The sequence below is a fragment of the Mus musculus genome, chromosome 5, assembly GCF_000001635.26.
Source record: "Mus musculus strain C57BL/6J chromosome 5, GRCm38.p6 C57BL/6J".
Lineage (NCBI taxonomy): Eukaryota > Metazoa > Chordata > Mammalia > Rodentia > Muridae > Mus > Mus musculus.
The window spans coordinates 111,405,629-111,417,691 of NC_000071.6; the positions used below are offsets into that span (position 1 = coordinate 111,405,629).

General features: G+C 52.0%; 1 protein-coding gene across 1 annotated transcript in view; it reads left to right on the forward strand.

The window, feature by feature from the left end:
- Window positions 1-11,671: 11,671 nt before the first annotated feature.
- Mn1 (meningioma 1) overlaps window positions 11,672-12,063 on the forward strand; it is a 39,731-nt gene continuing 39,339 nt past the window's right edge. Inside the window, exon 1 of the mRNA NM_001081235.2 lies at window positions 11,672-12,035. The gene's annotated coding sequence lies outside the window, so the exon portion shown is untranslated. The remainder of the gene's footprint in view (window positions 12,036-12,063) is intronic.

Here is a 12,063-nt window from a genome sequence, read left to right on the forward strand (position 1 = left end):
CTGCCTGGCCACCCTGCTTCTGTAAGAACTTTCCTCAAACACTTTCTGAAGGTATTGCAGGCGAATGCTTTTGCAACAAAGAGGCCCTTGTCAGCTGGGCCAGGAGCCTTGTGCGGATCTTACTCTAACACTGATCAGCGACCACCGCATACAAATGTACCCCACTGCAGTGGTGGAAGTGGTACTGGAGGCTGGCCATTTGTGGGAAAGGCCACCAGCTCCATGACACAGTTGTCCTCAGGCCAGCAACTCGCCCTTCACTTCCTGAAGTGGAGCAGGTGATAAACTTGGTCTAGGTTACCAGCACAGCTGTGGCCCACCCTGTGGGAGTTTGAACTTGGATTTGAACCAGAGCCTCTACTCTCCCTCCCAGTACCGATGAAGGCATCATCTCCTCATGCAGGTGTCACCTCCTCTCATTAGGGATAAAGAGCTTCACACCATCACATATCTCAACTGTTGATCCAAAGGTTGGGTGGGGGGGATTTTTCTAGGAAATAATCGAGATGAGGCCCAGAGGCTGTAAGGACAGCCTTGGTTAAACTCAGTAGGTTACAAAACAACATACAGGAAAGGGACCTGTAGGGACACGGGGTAGGGGTGGGGGTGGGGCAGACAAGGGAGGAAAGGACAGCAACCAGAATCCATTATACACAAATATGAAGTTGTCAAAAAACACATCTAGTAAGGATCAAGGGCCGGGCAGTGGTGGCGCACGCCTTTAATCCCAGCACTTGGGAGGCAGAGGCAGGTGGATCTCTGAGTTCGAGACCAGCCTGGTCTACAGAGTGAGTTTCAGGACTATGCACAGAGAAACCCTGTCTGGAGAAGCCAGAAGGAAAAAATATTATGGGATGGCATGCATGAACTACAGTGTTCATGTGGCTGTCAAAGGATAGCAGCATGTAGACATTAGATCTTTCCTTCTGCCATGTCTTGGAGGTCCGGGGAATTGAACCCAGGTCGTCAGGCTTGGCAGCAAACATGCTTGCCTGCTGAACCATCTTGCTGGCCCCAGCTTTATTTTCTCTGAGTAAGCATAGCCAACACCGGCACGCGACTGAGCTGTGGAACCCATGTTTGTGTTTGTGTTCAGTTATTATAAGATGCTACTAGGACTACCATAAGACCATAACGAGGTAATTCTAATTATTTCCTAAAAATAATTGTTTCTTTCTGATACACGTATTAATACATGTATCCTATTATGAGCTGAGCCCACAATCGAGTTTGAACTAAAGCCATGGCGTAGAGACCTCCCCTTAGCAAGCAGCCAGCTACTTTTTGGTTGACAGGGGTTGGGGTGGGGTGGTGGGGGTGTGTGGATGTATTAAAAAACTGTGAAAGCTGGAGGGCAGACCTACGGTGACAGGAATGAAGTGTTTTGTGATGTTATTAGAGAAATACATTTGAACACCAAATTGAATGGCACAAGCCGAATTTGGGCAAAATGGCCTGACATTTTTTACTGTAGATTTTATGTAGCGTTTCTTTGGAGATCCCAATTCCCCGGGGAAACGTTCTAGGGCATTTAAAAGAATCAATGTGTGCTGGATTTAACGGTGACCCCTCCCCCCACCTCCCACATTCATGTCCATGGGGAGCTTATGATATGGCTTTATTTGGAGATAGGTTCAGATGGAATTACCTGGCCATGGGTGAAGGAGTGGCTCAGTGGGTAGAACTAATTTTTTTCTCTTCTCTTCTCTTCTCTTCTCTTCTCTTCTCTTCTTTCTTTCTTTCTTTCTTTCTTTCTTTCTTTCTTTCTTGTTTGTTTTTGAGACAGGGTTTCTCTGTGTAGCCCTGGCTGTCCCAGAACTCACTTTGTAGACCAGGCTGGCCTCGAACTCAGAAATCCACCTGTCTCTGCCTCCCAAGTGCTGGGATTAAAGGCATGCGTTAATATGCATGAAGCCCTGGATTCCAGGGCCAGCACCGGCTAAAACAGGTATGGTGGTGCACACCTGTGATCCCATTGCTGACAAGGTAGAAGCAGGAAGAATGGGGAATTTGAAGCCATCCTCAGCTGCTGAGTTTGTGGACAGCCTGAGATAATATGAGACCCTAACTTCAAAACAAAGAACCTTGCATTGGACGCAGGGAGGGAGCTTAAATCCTAGGTGTCCTTGTGCGAACAACTTCAACAGAGGCACAAGGCAGTCACAGAAGGAGGAAGGAGGAATTGGAGCAGAGTGTCCACCAACCTGGAATCCAGGGCTCACCAAGAAGTCCATGCAGGCTCAGTAGGAGTCTAAAAACAGCTTGCCTTCTGCAGAAGAGGCCTCGTGCCTCTTCTCTTCTCTTTGTCTTCATTTTCCCACCTCAAGGCCTTACAAGAACCCAGTCACATAGAGTTTTCCCAGAGTTAACTGGCAATGGTGGGTTGCCCGGAGCTCAGGTCAGGAGTTCAAAGCCGAGGGCACCTGTAGGAATGCCCGGGATATGACACCTATGAGACAGGCATCTTAACTAGGGAAGAGGGGGAGGGGAAAGCATTTAGTGTGGGCATTAGCAGAGCAGAAAAGACAGCAGAGCAGAACAGAGGCTGAAGGGACTGGGAAGGCATGGGAGGTCTTCAGGCTTCATAGACAACCCCAAAGAACCCCTCTGTCATCCTCAGGGGATGTCACTGGGACGAATAGGTGTTTGTGTGTGACCTGGTTTGAACACACTTAGCATCTTAGCTGCTGTCTAGGTAGGGGCTGGGGAGGGGAGTTCGGGATGTGGGAACTGGTGTGTAGTAGTTCACGTGCATGTGTGTGCTTCTATTCATGTAAGGCATGCGTGTGCACCCTTCAGATGTCAGGGTGGAGACGTGTTCCATGTTTCTTCCCCTTGATCTGAAACTTCCCTAGGGTTGGGGAGGGTGGTTGTAGCCATGGCAGGAAGAGACCCAGGGCCTGGAGCAACCCCTCCTCTCCTTTGGAGCGTCAGTCTCTGAGTCCCTGCACCCTGCCCCCCACTTTCTCCCGGCTCCCTGTGATTTAAGAGGCATTTTCCTTTAGGGTGATATAGATTCTGAGGCGCAGCATCTATCTCCAGCTTGGTGAGGCCGCCTGAGTTATAGCAGATTGCTTTCTGTGCAGGGGGGTGGTGGGGGAGGGAAGGGGCGGAGGCCGCTGGTTGCTTTCTGCTCTCCGAGCCTGGAACATTTGAGCAAACATTCCTGGCTGCTTTAGAAGTTACCAGACCCAGATGAGCTCATTGTAGCCAGAGGTGGGGGCAGCTGGCGCCTGGAGCCCGACCAGAGCTCCCCAGGTGGCCCGGTGGCAAATGGTGGAGGCGAGGCTGCCGGCCGAGCCTCAGCTGGGAAGAAGGCAGGCAAGGCAGGGTGGGCCCCTGCACAGCTGGGTCTGCTTGAACAGGGTGGGTTCTTTGCGTAGGGCCCTTCCTCAGAGCTAGGGAGGCACTGGCAAGGAACCTCTGCAGCACAGCCAGAAACTGGGGAAGCAACTCTGAGCAGCCTGGCTCCAGCCCTTCCTGGGGCTACCCCAGGGAGCTACCCACTCTTCAGGGCCTCAGGGCCTCCCTCCAATGCAGTAGCTGCCGTTTATTGAGTGTTAACTATGTGCAAAGTGCCTGGGCCCCATTCACCCTCCTGATGTTCTTAAGATCTCTTAACCTTCCCATTTGGTGAATAGGGAAACTGAGGCTAGAAGGGTGTGGTAACTATGAGTGGCCAATATGGAAGCCGTATGGTCTTCTTGCTGTCCGCAAAACAGCCTTCAGAGAATGGGTTGTCATATTGTCACAGCAAATTCAGGACATCATTGGAAGACCCAGGGAGGGGGCCCAGCCATGACTCTGGGGTGTTTCTGAAGGTCAGTAAGCCCCTTCCTACCCTGTCCCATCCTGGCAGCCTGACAAGGCAAGGGGTGTTCCCAAGCTCCTCCCCTCAGGGCTTCTTTTCCTGGCTAGGACCTTAGGTTTGTCCTGGGTCTTGCATGTGCTAAGCCAGTACTCTGCCACTGAGCAGTGCCCCAGCTCCTGTGGGCAGGTAGAGGGAGGTACATTCCTCTATGGGATGCTGTCCCTATGTTCCCTTCTATGAAATGGGCATACATCCATCCCCTGGTGGAACTGGTGTGGGACTTGGGACTGACCTCTGGAGGGTTCTCATGAGAGGAACATCAGTTCCTCTTGGTCCCAAGAGGATGCCCAAAGTCACCACCATTTCCACACCCTCAGGAGTCCAGCAGAGGGAGCCACTAGGTTCTCTACATTCCTGGAGTGACACAGGAGAGCCTCACCCAGCCCTATCTTCACATTCCAAGCTGCTAACACCTCTCCTTGTAGGCAGCATCGAAGCCAGGGTTATAAAGGAAATTAAGCCACAGGAGGATTTACTCTAAGCTACACAGCATCCTCTCCTAGGTAGAAGGGGGGTAAATGATGCCATAGAGCAGGGTCCTACCTGCCCAGCACTCAGGGCAGCCATCACTGCTGTCTAGTGTCTGTCACAGACCACAAGACACCTGGACAGGGGAGTCACTGAGATGACACAGGTGACCTCCCTGTGGCTGTGGGGGACTTCTCTCTGCAGCTGTGTCTAACCTCAGCATGACACAACAGCCTTCATGTCTGCAGCTGAGGAGGTGAAGGCAGAGAGGGGCACAGGGGAGGGTCACTGAGAGGGGATGGAATGATTTGGGAGGCTCTGTGAAGGCTGTTTAGAAGTCCATTTGCTGCTCAGTTCTAGTGGTAGGGAGTCCTGTTGCCACCAGAATCGAAGATGTGGTGTGTGTGAGATGTGTGTGAGTGTGTGTGTATGTGGTATGTGTGATGTGTATGTGGTGTGTGTGATGTGTATGTGTGTGTGAGAGTGTGTGGTGTGTATGTGGGGTGTGGGGTATGTTTGTATGTGTGTGTATGTGTGTGTGTGAGTGAGTGAGTGTGTGGTGTGTGTGAGTGTGTTGTGTGATGTGTGTGAGTGTGTGTATATGTGGTGTGTGTGTGTGTGTGTGTGTGTGTGTATGTATGTGTGTATGTGGTGTGTGTGTGTGTGTGTGTGTGTGTGTGTGGTTTGAGACCATGCTAGATAGGGTTCTGTCTTCTCCCTCACTAGGTGTTACGTGACACTTGTGCACTAGGTCCGTTTTTATTTTTTTGTTGCTGATTGGGTACTCTAAGGGAGGCCCTGGAGTTGTTGGCTTTCAATTCCAGTCTGTGGGGCTGGTGTGAGTTATTTTGGGACAGGAGCTGGGTTCATCACACTTGGCTTACAGGCTGGAGAATGGAAACTCCCGGCTGGCTGGTAACTGGGGAAGAAGCATCCACACAGAAGGAGATGCAGCCAAGGCTTTGGGATCTGATGATGGTCTGGGAGGGCAGAGCTGAGCATCTGTGAGGCCTGGAGCAGGTAGCCATACCTTTCAGGGTTCAGGGGCTAAGGATTCAGGGGGAATCCAGAAGTGTCTATGTGCTCAGAGAAGAGTCCCATCCAGGCACTGGTGCAGGCTTGTAACCCTGGTATTCCAAGAGGCAGAGGTAAGAGGGTCCTCAGAGTTCATTTCCAGATGGTTTATCTAGTGAGTTTCCAGTCAGGGCTATGTTACAAGACTCTTTCAAAAGAAAAAAAAAGTAATAAACAAACAAATAATAAAACAAAATAAAGATAAACAAAAACAAAACCCCAAAGAAAGGACTAGCTCTGGCTGCTATTGGGATGTCCCCTCTGGACAGTTGTCTCCCCTCAGCCTCTGTGTGCTCAGGGCAGCACTACCCCAGTGCCTGGCACATGAGCTTCAGTCACTTGTCAGCTGGGCAGCTTCGGGCTGTGCTGAACTGCCTTGTGTGGCACAAAGGACCCAGCACAGCCGAGCCCTGAAGCACCTGTGGAGTCCCCATACCCCTAGTGGCTGGGTACTGAGCAGTTGAATGGCCTATGGTGCCAAGAAGGCTTCTGTGGCACAGGATCCACCTGGCCCCAATAACCTTCCTTCTGAGGGGACAGTCAGTGGGTTTCTATGCTGACACACTAAGGTCAGGCTGCCCAGAAGGAAAAGAGAGGAGAGTCTCCCTCTAGGCTGAGGGCCTTCAGGGCGTCAGGCCGTGTTCCCTTAAGACAACAGCTTGGATTCCTAAGGAGCTAAGCAGAGTGGAGCAGAGAGAGCCTTGGTCTGGGTGCCAGCTGCTTAGATGCTACTTCTGGCTCATTTGCTTTGTGAGCTCGGGTGCATCGCTTCACCTATCCTCTGTGCCTCAGTTTAAAAAGTTTACAAAGTAGAGAGCAATGGAGCCTGCTAATAACCAACAGTGGCTGTTGGTTATAGTAACAGTGACCTACTAGTCTCCCTGCCTGCTATGACCCCGTCCATCACCTGAGTACCTAAACTAACCATCTATCTTTACCTACGAATCACCCGTTTATCACACATCATCCCCAGTCTATCATCTGTCTATCTACCCATCCATTCATTCATCTATCCACCATTCATTATCATCTATCCATTCTCCATCCAGCTGTCTATTTTCTATCTATTCACCTTTCCTTTTGCTTCTTTGTTTCTTTTTGTTTCCTTGTTGTTTCTCTTCTCTTTCATCACCTGTTTACCTGTCATCCATATATCCAATCCATCTTCTTATTCTCTCTCTCTCTCAACTAATTATCTATCTGTTTGTCTGTCCATCCATCTATCCAGTGAGCCAGGTTCTTTCTTGCGTATCTCCCTCTCCCCGACCCCTTTGTAGGCAACTTTGTAGGTGTAAGACACCTTATTAGGCTGCTGCCTGGTCAGGACAGTGGCAGTGGCTCTGAACCTGACAGTTATGACTCTCATACCCAAGCTGTTCTTACCAGGAACAAGTGGGCAGACCTGTTTCCCAGGGAGTCTTGTGCCACAAGATGAAACTTAGTCGTGAAAATAGTGTGGTATGTCCTGGGCTGGCTGCTTAGGGACAAACACAGGACTCCCTCTCTCCCCCTGGCCTGGTTTCCAAGGAAGCCAGGTGAAAATGACTTCTGGAACCACCTTGAAGGGCAAAGAAAGGAATGGTTTTCAGGTCTCTAGGAATTTGCTTCTGATCTTTCATGGTATTCATGAGGCCCACGTGTGTCCACCTTCTCTGATGCAGGTCTTGGCACTTTTGTTCTCCTGAATGCTGCCTGAAAATTCCCGTATCCTTCTAACTAGTTTCTTTATCTGAAAAGGTCCTTTGGCCTCATCTGAGTCTCATACTCCTATTCTATCCTCAAAACCCTTCAAAGCTTTGGGAAACCCTTTTCTACTTCTTTACCCTCTTATCACAGGTATTTTTAGCCCCTATTGATGGAATCTTTCTCATGTCCAAAAAAAAAAAAAAAAAAAAAAAAGGGGGACTTCTTTGATCTGATCTAAAGGTTGAAATTGTTTTCTGACTTTTCTTTTGCTGAGTTTCCAGATGGAACCTTCACATACAGTGGACGGCTAGAAGAGACACTCTTAGAAGATATCAGGTATCGGTGTGTAGAGAGGTGGAATTGTTGTTGCTTAGCAACCAGCAGCCTGTGGCTACAGGAAGGTCTCATCCCTTGTACCTACTAGTCAGCCAGCCCCTTGGTCTTCTCTCCTGGTCACACTGGGGCTGCCTGGAGGTTTCTGTCCAGGGTACCATCTAGACTGCTCCACTGACACTAGCTCGGAGCAGGAGCAGGAGCAGGGAGCAGTAAGGCATCCACTGAGACATCCACCTTTGATAGCTGGGCTACTGAGCAGGACTGAGTGAGACCATTGTTTTCCTCTGCGTTTTTTCATTCAAATGCAGAAGCAGACAGAGGCTCGATGAGAATAGTGGCTGGGAGGGAGGCTTACTCACCCAGCCACACGTGAGGTCTATTGGCTTTGCAAACACAATCAATGATCAATCACCCTTATGCTCCGGCATGGATGCCCCTTTCCAAACAGAAAATAGAAGCTCAGAGAAGGTAATATTTTGCCCAAGGTAACACAGCCCAAGAAGATAAGATTTAAACCCATAGGTCCATGAAGGACTTCATCTTGGGGCTACTCCGTGGCAAGATGTTGGATAAGCAGGCTTCTCCAGACCTTACAGAGGACGAAGCCAAGTGTCCAAGCTCTAGAGTGCATGGGAGATGCGGGGAAGGGAAAGAACATTTGTTGGGGAAGGATCCAGGGAGGCCATGCTAGCTTAGGCCTGGCAGTAGCCCCAGGATGCTGTCTGTGGACTGGAATTTGGGATCTGCTATTACCTTGCTCTGGGCAAATTCCTTGACCAAGAGAGGCATCTGTCAAATAGGTCAGGTCTGGACCTTGAAGGCACTGAGAAGATGAAGTCAGACTTTAGATGGGAAGCCCCCTGTATACAGCCAGATGAGAGGACACCTCACTGGCCTGTCCCTAGGACTGTCTCCTGTCTGTCTACTGCGCGTGTGCTGACAGGCACCCTTCAGATTTGTGTGGGCTGATGGGCAAATACGAGCATTGTGTCTCCTGCTCTCAGGGCTGTGCATTTTGAGCATGCGTATTTTTGTATGTGGACTTCAGAAGCCCTTCTTCAGCCCCAGTTGGAAGCTGTTCTGAGCAGCTAAGGGGACATTCCAGGCAGCTCCTCACATGTTACCAGCTCAGAGCACCCCAAAGTAGCCTCAGGGCCCCAGCCCATCTGTGTCCCTTCCTTCCTTTGCTGGTGCCAACATGCTCAGTAGTGGTGGTGTTGGTGGGGTACAGGAAGGGGGAGAGGAAGGAGAAGGCCCAGCTAGATGCCTGAGGCTCTGCAGCTCCTGGCTTGGTGCCGGCAGGGGCTCTGAGTCCGTTTGAGCACTAGGGGGCAATGTGTCTGTTTGAAAGAAACAGAAGCCAGCTCCAGAGGTGTGTGCACACACAGGCATATACAGGGGTGCCCACATCACAGAGGGTTCGAGCTGCGGTGCAAAAGGCCCCGCAGAAGAGCATATCCTCCTGCCAGTAGGACATCAGGCACACAAGGGCAGGGGTGAGGGCACCCAAAGGGCAGAGGCAACTGCACAGAGATACGTAGTTGCACACCCAGAGAGAGGTGGTGGCTGGGAGCAGACAACATCCACTTGAGTGCACACACACACACACACACACACACACACACACACACACACACCACAGTGGCCTCCAAAGATGCATGCATCTGCCATATATAGAAACACACAGGTGTAGGCTAGCCTCCTGGGGCAAGGACAAATGTAAGCGTAGTCCATTTATAGTGTTAAGGAAGGGGACCCTACCCACCCTCTTTCAGACACACACCCCAAAGTGCTGACTCTGGGAAAGAGCCTGGAAAATATATGCCCACCCCCTCCTCCCTTCAGATGTGGGGGCCCTCTACCAAAGAGTATGGAGTGACACCCCAAACCCTCAAACCAGTGCTTCCCAGACAGCAGGCCTGTGAGTCTTTCTTCCCAGCTCCTAACATCTCTTCCTAGTGCTCCAAACAGGCCCCCCCCCCACCACCTCCCGGTCCCCTCCAGAATACAAGACATTCCATCTCAACCTATTTAGAAGGCTACTGTCCGCAGGACAGAGGCACATGACCAGGTGTCACAGCTCTGCTACCTGGGGTCTCCTCCTGACATCTATTCCGGAACTCTTCCCCCTTTCTGCCCAGGAGGTTCAAGGGCCCTCAGCTCTGGGCCTGGAGGGTTAGTTGGGGGTGTCTAACGGGGTGCTCTTTCCTTTGTGCCTACACAGGCAAAGCCTCTGTCTTCTCGCTGGCTTTCCTTCCCTGTCACTTTGCTAAGTAATAATTTCCATGTCCAATTCCATTTCTTTTCTAGTTCTGAAACCTCTAAGCTATCAGCAAGAGGATAGTTCGCATGAAAACTAATTACACAAAATCAATATTTAATCACAGACCAACAACCTGATCCTGCAGAAAAATCCTTTTAAAACTCCACCACCCTGCACAAATACTTCTTCCCAATGCTTATTTATGGGCCCCGTTTTTTGGTGGGGGTAATTTTCATTTTTAATTTCAAAAGAAAAAAAAATCTGTAGACTGCAGGAAAAACCCGAGCTTGTTGCAGCTTCCTGAGAGCTTTTATTTCGAGTGTGTGAGGGTGGGGGTGGGGGTGAGTGAGTGTGTGGGGGATGGGTTTGTGTGTGTGAAAGAGTGTGTGTCTTGGGTGTGTGTGTGTGATTTCTTGAGACGTCTCTTGGGGCTTCCTGCCCCCCCTTCCTAAATCGAGCCCATTTTCCAACGTTTCTTTCCTCAGAAGCTCCAGGGAGTAATGAATCGGCCGCGAATGACACGGTAACTTTTAACTCATGCCCGCGACAGTGGAGTGCTTAATCTGAGGTTTTTAAATAAAAAGGGCTCCGGGTTGGTTTTATTATAACGTTTATTTCATTTCAGATTTCATGCGTAATTTAGCAAACGCTAGACAGACTTGGGCGATAAACACTTTCTTTTGTGGGGGGGGGGAAGGCATTTTTATACACCGTGCTTAATTTTATTTAGATTTAATAGCGATATCGGGGGCACTTCAACGAAAGTTTTTTTTTTTTCTTTTCCCCTCTTCTTTTAAGAATCCTGGCTTGCCAGCAAAATTGTCTCGCTTTATTTCATGACAAGGAAAATTAAAAGCCTTTCCGCCCCTCCTCCCCTACTTACACTTTGAGAGGAAAACTCGCACACGCATGCTGGCGCTTGGGTGCGCGCGCGTCCACAGAATAAACACCTCCACCTCCTATCACCTCCAACTTCTAACTTTTAATTGCAAGATAGATTTCAGCCTCTACTCCGTGAGGAGTAGAAAGATCTAAACAATTTTAAGTAAGATTATTGGGATAAATATTCCATATGAAATAGGGTAGGTATTAAATCACTCTTATTGATTTTAGTATCACAATCCAATTCCGTTCTTTGACCTCTTCAGTTTAATTGATCTTTTAAGGAGGCCAACTTCGCGCCCTTCAGGGCCTGGGCCTGCCTGCTTGTGGCCGCAGCAAGGTGTCGCCCCCACCCCCGCCCCCACCCCGTGCGCCCTTTGCGCGTCGCTCTCCTCAGGGTTTCGCATTGTCTCGCCTCGTCGCTCCCGCGCCGGGCTCACCCGAAGTGGCTCCACAAAGCGGCCGAGGGTGCGTGGCTTCTTCCCGGTGGAGCCAGCGGCAGAGAACCGGAAGCCGCGGACGGTGGGAGACTAGGGAAGGAGCGAGCCAGTCTCTGGTCGCAGAGACAACCTTACTTCGTGTTTCCCCTCGGCGATCACCTCGTGAACTTGCCAGGGCCGGCTCCCTGGGGCGCTGCCCCGGGCTGCAGCACAGGCGACACTTAGCGACTTTCCCTGGCGCGTCCGGGGACTCTGCCAGGCTACCCCATTGTCTGTGCGCCCCGCACAGCTCACCGCCCACCTCCCCGCCCCCTGCCCACCCCGCAGGTCGCGCTGGCTCCGGTTGGGGGTGGGGAGTTGAGAACAGCGTGAATGGGAAGGGGGCGGACAAAGCCTGGCTCCCGCCGTCGTCCTAGGCTCGCGCCCTCCCCAGCCGGGGGCACCTGGGGCGCACCCCCAACGCCGTAGCGCCGGACCCGGAGTAGCGCGGGTTGGTGGCCGGGCCTGCGCAGCCGGGACCCGGGACCACCTTAAGAGCGAGCCCCGCCCCCGAGCCCGCTCGGGCGGCGCTGATTGGTGCAGAGGTAATGGCTGGAATGGATTGCTGAAACGCAAAACTTGTTGCTGCTTCTCCCGGCGCCGGCGAGAGGCAGACGCGGAGCGGAATCCCGGACCTCGCAGCGCCTCGCCCGCCCCGCGCGCCCTGCTCGCCCGCGCGGCCCATTCCCGGGTCCGAGGGGACCCGTGGAGTGCGGAGGCGGGAACCACAGCTTCGGAACCGCCGGCCCCACGCCTCCCCTCCCGCGCGCGGCCCGAGACTCCCGCGAACTCGCGCGGCGACCGGCGATCGAGCCCGAGCCGCGGAGCCGCGGAGCCGCGCGTCTCCCGCAGCCTGCGTTCCCGCTCCGGCGCCCGCGTCTACTGCTGTGAATCCAGCACCGGCGATGAGGAGCGGAGCAGCCCGTCTTCCGAGCCGCTGAGGCTTTCGCCGCCGATCGCCCGCGGCCGACCGGAGGTGCGGGAGCCGGTGCGGCCCGGGAGCG